The sequence below is a fragment of the Neopsephotus bourkii genome, unplaced genomic scaffold (assembly GCF_033783945.1).
Source record: "Neopsephotus bourkii isolate Nb327-2 ecotype Australia unplaced genomic scaffold, CSIRO-AGI_Nbou_v1 NB_1566, whole genome shotgun sequence".
Lineage (NCBI taxonomy): Eukaryota > Metazoa > Chordata > Aves > Psittaciformes > Psittacidae > Neopsephotus > Neopsephotus bourkii.
The window spans coordinates 20,819-29,643 of record NW_026902042.1 but is presented as its reverse complement, the minus strand read 5'-3'; the positions used below and the strand labels follow the sequence as shown (position 1 = coordinate 29,643).

At 40.6% G+C, this 8,825-nt stretch overlaps 1 long non-coding RNA gene across 1 annotated transcript; it reads right to left on the bottom strand.

Annotated features, from left to right (window-relative positions):
• Positions 1–2,366: 2,366 nt before the first annotated feature.
• Positions 2,367–6,345, bottom strand: LOC133221864 (uncharacterized). Its single transcript, XR_009728079.1, has 3 exons — positions 6,122–6,345; positions 3,471–3,552; positions 2,367–3,018 (listed from the first exon to the last, which is right to left on the bottom strand). It is a non-coding gene; the product is annotated as an uncharacterized LOC133221864 (long non-coding RNA).
• Positions 6,346–8,825: the final 2,480 nt, after the last annotated feature.

The following is an 8,825-nucleotide window of genomic DNA, read 5'->3' as shown; positions in this document are numbered from 1 at the left end:
CACTTTGGTCTATATAGGAACAACAGCTTTCATTGATTATGGAACAAACCCCTCCTTGTGATGCCAATAACATGTCTAAAGCCATTCGGTTTTGTAATACTACTTTTGACAGGCTGGTTATCTCTTGTTGTTCTGCCTGGATTATATCAATATTTTTGCTTTCCATTTCCTCTATAGTTGCTGAGATATTTACAATTGCCTTCTCTAATTCACTTACTCCCAAAGATGGAATTAGCCCTCTTACAAAACTATGAAATGCGGTGTGCCGTTCAATAATAGGATTAAACCCCCGTTTAATCCGTTTAGAAAAACTTCTAACCCAGGTCCCAGAAGGGTACTTGTCAATAATAGTAAAATTGGGTATTACGGCACCTAAGGTGCATGCCCCCTTCCAGTTGGGGGGTAGAGTCTTATAAGCATTTTTTCCACATAGCCAATACCATCCTTTCCCTTTTGGAACGGGCCACCATTGAACTACGATACCATCTATAGTAATAGTATGATTGCAATTTGAATGGTGACCTACATCTGTGGCATTTAAACAAGCAAAATTTCTTACCCTGGTTTCTGGTGTAATACATCTTTGTGCGCAGGTATAATATTTGTTATCTACATTAGGATTAACTATTCCAAATTTTAAACTTTCCTTTGAATACAGATTACTAGTGTTCACCCATAAATTTGTCCATGAGACAGTGTCAGGAATTGGAACTCCAATTAATGGGAGATTCAGACTTTCTCCTGATTTAGGCAACTGTGCACACACCCAACAGTCACTACGATTAAAAACATTAGTAACATTCTGCACTAATTTCAGGTATAAGTTCTGGTCCCAAGCTTGTGCGCCAGTTATCATATGAGTCCAAATTATGACCGACGCAATTTCATACGTAAGGGTCCTGAAGGTTCGATCCGCCATGTCTTCTCTGGCTCTGGTGCTTTCTTAATTCTTGAATAATGTATCCAAGCAGGTTGTTCCTTTATCTTCACTGCTGTAAAGGTGGTCAATAACATCTGGTACAGTCCGCTCCACTTCTCCTGTAGAGGATCTCCTGAAAAATTCTTAACATAAACCCAGTCTCCAGATCTGAAAGGGTGAATTGGATAATCCAAACCTCTGGCTCTTGTCCCTACTATTCTCTTATTTATCTCCTCCAACTGTTTTCCCAGATTGATCAGAAACTGTCGGAGATAGCCTTCTCCTACTTCCTGAAGACTCTCTCCTTTAAACTGGGACTGATATGGTCTTCCATACAAAATCTCAAATGGGCTAAACTCTTCTTTTGACCGGGGTTTAGTTCGAATTCTTAATAGAGCCAGTGGCAATGCCTGGTACCAATATAAATTCGTTTCCTGACATATTTTACTAATTTGTTGTTTAATCAGATGGTTCATCTTTTCTACTTGCCCACTGGCCTGAGGCCTATATGGAACATGTAGTTGCCAATCAATTTCTAATTTTTTGCTAATTTCTTGTAACAATTTGGCACTAAAGTGTGAACCCCGGTCGGAAGAAATTGCCGCTGGTACTCCAAAACGAGGTATTATTTCATTTAATAATATTTTAATCACCTGTCTTGCATTATTTATCCTACAAGGGAATGCTTCTGGCCAGCCTGAAAAAGTATCTGTTAACACCAACAAATATCGATAGCCCCCTTTTCTTGGTAACTCAGAAAAGTCTATTTGCCACTGTTGTCCTGGATAACTTCCTCTCCCAGTTGTCCCAATTTGATTTCTGTTTTCAGTTTTAGGATTATTCTTAAGACATAGCTGACATTGTTTTGTCACTAATTGAACCGTGGTGTATAGATTCCTTCCTACAATTTGTTTGTCTAAATATTTATATAAAGAATTGCTACCCCAATGAGTTTTATTATGTTCTTCCTGAACTAACTTCCAGAGCTGGTAATAGGGAATTACAATTCGACCATCAGGTATTTGAGCCCAACCCTCTTTATTTTCCTGTCCCTCTAGATCCTCAATCAATTTTCTATCCTCTTTTGAGTACCTAGGTTTAGATTTTTCAATTGTTAGTTTGCCATCAGGGATTAAGGACATGATTTGAGATTGTTCAGCTGCTCGTTTGGCTTCAAAATCAGCCAAATTATTTCCAGTTTCCTGATCAGAGTCACCTTGTTGATGTCCTTTACAGTACATAATAGCTACTTCTTCAGGTAGCTGAACAGCTTCCAGTAACTGTAAAATTTCTGTAGCATGTTTAATCTGTTTCCCTTGTGTATTCAAAAGTCCTCGTTCTTTCCAGATAGCACCATGTGCATGCACCACGTGCATGCACCACACCAAATGCATATTTAGAATCAGTCCAGATATTTATCCTTTTACCTTTAGCCAATTCCAGGGCTCTTGTTAATGCTATTATTTCTGCCTTCTGTGCAGAGGTGTTTGCAGGTAAAGGTTTAGCTTCTATTACCTGTGAAGTGGTGGTGACAGCATATCCTGCCTTTCGTTTGCCATTTTTCATAAAGCTGCTACCATCAGTAAACCAAGAATCAGCATCTTCCAGAGGGTTTTCTTTCAAGTCTGGTCGGCTCGAATATACAGTCTCTATGGTGGTCAAGCAGTCGTGGGTTAGTGGTTCTGTCGACTGTTCCTGCAAAAAGGATGCAGAACACCATAATCATGGATCCAAAGTCTGCACCATCCTGTCATTCCCAGGAATGTCCGGAGCTCCTTGATGGTTGACGGTCGTGGAGTCTGGCAAATGGCTTCTTTCCTGGCAGTTCCAAGTTCTCTCTGTCCTCCTGTTATTTCATATCCTAGGTAGGAAACTCGGGTTTGGATTAGTTGGGCTTTTTGTCTGGATACCCGATAACCATTCAGTCCCAGAAAATTTAATAATTCAACTGTCCACTGGATGCATTCTTCCTTTGTTTCTGTAGCAATTAACAGGTCATCCACATATTGTAACAGAGTCCCCTTCTGAGTAGGTGGCTTCCATGATTCTAATTCTCGTGCTAGCTGATTTCCAAAAATCGTTGGACTGTTTTTAAACCCCTGAGGTAATACTGTCCAAGTTAATTGAGTTTTTCTTCCTGTGTCAGGATTCTCCCATTCGAAAACAAATAAATTTTGGCTTTCTTTGGCTAATGGTAAGCAAAAGAAAGCGTCCTTTAAATCCAGGACGGCAAACCATTTCTGATTTAATTTTAGTTTGGTCAATAACGTATATGGATTAGCCACCACAGGGTGGATGTCCTCCACTATTTTATTTATTGCCCTCAAATCTTGAACTAGCCTATAGCTTTTCCCATCTGCTTTCTTTACTGGTAAGATAGGAGTATTATACTCCGATTCACATTCCACTAATAACCCATATCTTAAAAATTTATCAATTATTTCTTTAATTCCCCTTCTATCTTGTACTCTTAGAGGATACTGTTTTATTCAAACTGGGCAGGCCCCCCTTTTTATTTCAATTTTAATAGGCAAAGCATTCTTTGCCTTACCTGGAATTTCTGATGCCCAAACTCCTGGATATACCTGATTGAGGATTTCTTCTACTTCGGGTGAACTGGACTTCTCGATTTCCTGTTGAATTACTGACACACTCATAGCTTCAATTAATTGGTCCCCTTTTACTTTTAGTTCTATTTCACCTCTTTTAAAGGTTATAATTGCCTCCAAATGTTCTAATAAATCTCTTCCCAATAATGATTTGGGTGAATTTGGCATATATAGAAATTTATGTACCCCAATTTGTTTTCCTATCTTGTATTTTAAAGGTTTTAGAAAGAATGCTTTTTCCTGACGGCCAGTAGCTCCCACAACCATTACAGACTCTTTCCCTTTTAATGTCAAATCTTGGTTCAAAACAGAATAAGTTGCCCCAGTATCTATAAGAAATTCCACTTCTTTCTCTGTGGCCCCTAGCCTAATTTTAACCAGTGGATCCGCTAGGGTAGATTCCCCAGGTCCCCGTCAATCTAATTCCAATTCGGTGGTCAATTGAGTCTGTTTTCCCTGCGGACATTCCCATTTCCAGTGTCCAAACCCTCTGCAGTTTGCACATTGATTCTGACTGAGGGGAGTTCTTTTATAACCCCCCTCTCTGCCTCGGCCACGACCTCTGCCTCTCATTCCCATTCCTCGGCCACGACCTCTCATTCCACTATATCCCTCATTCACTTGCCCCAGTGCTGCAATCGTAGCTGTTGTTACGACCTTTCCTAATTTCTTATCTTTAACTTGTTCTCTATTCCTGTATACTTTCCAAGCCACTTCCAGCAACTTTTCCATATCCTTTATTTCAGTCACAGATAACTTTTGAAGCTTTCGCCTGATATCCTCCGATGACTGCCCCACAAAGGAATTTGCAAGCTGTAATTTTCCTTCCTCTGAGGAAGGATCCAGTGTGGTGCATTTTCGCATAGCTCCTCTGAGCTTATCCAGAAACTCTGTCGGCGACTCCTTCGGCCCCTGTCTTGTTTCAAACAGCACCGACCAATTTACCGCTTTAGGTACAGCATTTTCAAGCCCATATTTAATCCAATTCTGATATCTTTTCAAAGATGCATAATCTTCATCATCATCATAGTCCCAATTTGGAGCTGAGAGGGGAATATGATCTTCAACCCTCCCCTCTATCGCCCCTGCAGTAATCTGAGCATTTACCTGCGTACAAGCAGTTTTTATAACCAGTTGTTTTTCTGTCTCTGTTAATGCATCCAGGATTACATCTATATCTTTCCAGTCAGGATCCTGGCTTTTTACCAGTATCTCAAATTTCTTTGCTACCCCTATAGGGTCATTTCGATACTCTTTTGCAATTTGCTTCCAATTATCCAAATCCCCTAGAGAAAAATTCACTTTTATTTTGGTACGCCCCCCCGGTCCCATTGCTTCCCTCAGAGGAGCTTGCAGAACAGTCCTAGCTTTACTACGAACCCGGGAAGCAACAGGAGAGGAGGAAATTTGCTCTACACTTTGTTCTGGTTTTACGCTTTGTTCTTGTTTTACACTTTGTTTTGGTTTTACACTTTGTTCTTGTTTTACACTTTGTTCTTGTTTTACACTTTGTTCCTGTTCCTCATCTGAATCAGAGGACTCCTCCTCAATCCGAGGTGGTCTCTGCTCCGGTACTTTTGGGGAAACATAATCCTCTATTCTATCCTCAACCCTGTTATCCTCAGTTCGCCTCTTAAGTTTCAAACAAATTTCCCCAATATCACAACCAGAACAACATCTTTCCAATCTGTTCCCTGCTTGCTTCCTTTCTCTTTCTAATGCTAAAACTAAAGGATCTGAAGGTGCTATATTAATTCCACATTCTTTCTGCCATTCCGGGTGATTTCGCAACGTGAAAAACATATCTGCATATATTACTTCATCCCATTTTCCCTGCCGCCTCAAAAACAACATTAATTGTAACAATGTATTATAGTTCAGAGTTCCATTTTTAGGCCATTTTTCCTGATCTTCCAAAATATACAAAGGCCACCACTGGTTACAGTATTTTATCAATGCTTTCTTATTTGCTGAGCCCCCAGGAGACCCTCCCAGTTCTTTCCAATGTGCCAAAATGCACCCTAAAGGACTCTTTTTCATAATCTCCTCACTCTGCTGATTTCCCATTATTAATCTCTCACTCACACACACACAACCCCACAGACACACTCACACAGTTACAACAATTGAAACAGATACAGAGACTAAAATTCTATCAAACAGGCCACAATTAATAATACAGTTCACCGATACCAAAAACCACAAGACCAATATCATCACTATAACAGGCCACAAACCAAACCAAATACCAAACACCTTTTAACCTTTTCTGCAAGACACCCCCTGTGTCTTGCAGGACCCAAACCACAGAAGCCCCCTGCTTCCTTTGGGTATATTCCAGTAAAATCCAAAACCTTTTCTGCAAGATACCCCCTGTGTCTTGCAGGACCCAAACCACAGAAGCCCCCTGCTTCTTGTGGGTGTATACCGAACGGACGCTAGCAGCCGGGTATACGCCTTTACCTACGAGATTTCTTATCTCGATTTACGGAAGGCTTCCAAACCATGCGTACGCTTACCAAACCAATTTACCAAACCAAACCAAACCGAGGTGCCCCTTGCACCTTACAGACTATATAAAAGAAAAGAATACCTTTTTAGGAGATGGTCCTTGTCTGCTCCCGCAGCGATCCGAATGAGCCGAGGGGTCCCTCCGGGAAAAATTCCCGAGGGCCCTAGGGAGCCCTCTCCTCAGCGGGTCCTGCAGCCGAGCAGAGAGGGTCCCATCTGGGTCGCCAAATTGATTCGGAGAAAACTCCAGGAACAAACTTGCCAACAAAGTTTTCAAGCTGACAAGCAGGTATTCTTTATTGCGGCGCCGGGAGACACGGGGGATAAATCCTCCTAACGTGTGTCTCCCTAATTGCCCCACAAGCTGTCCTTTTATAGCCCCTGGGCATACATACATATTCATGAGGCTACATATGGATTACATCATTTTCCAGAGAGTTCCCCGCATGCGTACAGATTTGTGGTGGTGGTCTCTGAGGGTCGTTTTACTTCTTCCAACGATCTTCATCACTTCTGGCAGCCTTTGAAGCACGCGCAGTAGATGCTCATACCAGTTTAATTGGTTCGTTAGCACCAGAGACATAATAATCCTCCCATCCTCCTACTTATCTGTTAGTTCAACTGTAGCCCATCCTGGACACCTGCAGTTCCCAGATACCCCTTATCCCTGTGTCCTGTTTTTCTAGGCTGTTTTTTCTTAAAGCTATGTCAACTATAACGATTTATCTTGTGAGAATTCTCAGTATGTTCTCTAGCTGCACTCTCTTCACATATTTTTCTCTATGTACCCTGCACCTCAGTAATTTTCCATTGCTACTGTTACAAAGCCATCAAACTTAACACTATTTAAAGCTACTTCTAAAGATTTCTATATACCATTTTGTAATTTCGTGCCCCCCCCTTGTCTCAAGGCAGAACAACAAGAAATAACTAGCCTATCTAAGGTGATATTACAAAACCGAATGGCTCTAAACATGTTACTGGCATCACAAAGAGGGTTTCCTTCCATAATCAATGAAAGTTGTTGTTCCTATACAGACTAAAGTGACAGAATTAAAACAGATCTGGAGGAAATTTGGAAACAAACTAAGATATTTCGTGAAATGGCCATGGATGACACCTCCTGGGTTTCTGAAGAAACATGGAAAAAGTTAACTTCATGGTTACCCAATCTCTCCTGGTTGAGGCAACTGGTTGCAGGAATACTGGTGTTAATTATTTTAATATTGATTACTTGTGGTATGATACAATGTCCCCTCTGGTGTTGTAAATGGCATATGATAAATTAGGAAGACTGGAAAAGGAATGAAATTCAGCATCAAGCAGAAATGGGAGATTATTTCAAAAAGACTTTTGATAGTAATGGTAATATATAAAATATTGCAAAAGAATTTGCAAAAGGACAGGAAAAGGGGGGAATTTGAGACAAAGGGGCACAAAATCACAAAATGGAATATAGAAACCTTTAGAATTAGTTTTAGTTAATGTTAAGTTTGATGGCTTTGTAACAGTAGCAATGGAAAATTACTGAGGTGCATGATACATAGAGAAAAAAATGGAGAACAGCTAGAGAACATACTGAGAATTCTCACAAGATAAATCATTATAGTTGACATAGTTTTAAGAAAAACAGTCTAGAAGAACAGGACACAGGGATAAGGAGTATCTGGGAACCACAGGTTTCCAGGATGGGCTACAGTTAAATTAACTGATAAGTAGGAGGATAGGAGGCTTATTATGTCTCTGGTGCTTAACGAACCAATTAAACTGGTATGAGCATCTACTGCGCGTGCTTCAAAGGCTGCCAGAAGTGATGAAGACTGTTGGAAGAAGTAAACAGCCCTCAGAGACCACCATCACAATTCTGTACGCATGCGGGGAACTCTCTAGAAAATGATGTAATCCATATGAAGCCTCATGAATATGTATGTATGCCCAGGGGCTATATAAGGATGGCTTGTATAGCAATACAGGGAAACACGTTACGCGGAGTTATCCCCCGTGTCTCCCGGTGCTGCAATAAAGAATACCTGCTTGTCAGATTGAAAACTTTGTTGGCAAGTTTGTTCCTGGAGTTTTCTCTGAATCAGTAGTTAGCAGCAGTCCAGATGTGCTGCTTAAGGAGATAGTTTCATTAACACCTGGGAAAACAGCAGAGCTGGTGGCTCTGCTTTTGGGCTCTGTGCACTTTGACAAAGTCCCTGCAAATTACATAGTGCCTTCTCCAGGTGAGCCAGCACTTGCAGTCTGCAAAAGCAAGCACAAGCCTTTAGTCTTTATGTTTCCTCTTAACCTCAGAAGCATACTTGCATCCTACATTATTTGGTGTAATGGGATCCATCATCAAAATACCTTCTACTGGAGGACTGTTATATTTCACTGCTGAAAGAACTCAAACTTTTGAAGCCTCTCCTTAATTTTCCATGAAAAACATTTGGCTCCAGGGTGACAGACAAGGCTCTTAAGAGCTGTTACCGCCTTGGGTAATTATAAAATGATGGAAGGAAAAAACAAAGCAAAACAAAGCAAAACAAAACAAAACAAACAAACAAAAAAACCCCACACAACAACAACAAAAAAAAATCACAATCACAGAATGATGGCCAGATTAACAAGATTAACACTCTGCAGGGCTACAAAGGCACTTCCACGGGTGCCTGCGCTGAAAGCTCAGTTATAACATCTTCCAGTTGGAAAGAAAATTGAAGTATGGAAGTGAGGAAAGAAGAAATTGCAATTAAAAATTGAAATGAATTCCAATATAATATATGAACTGGAAGATTACA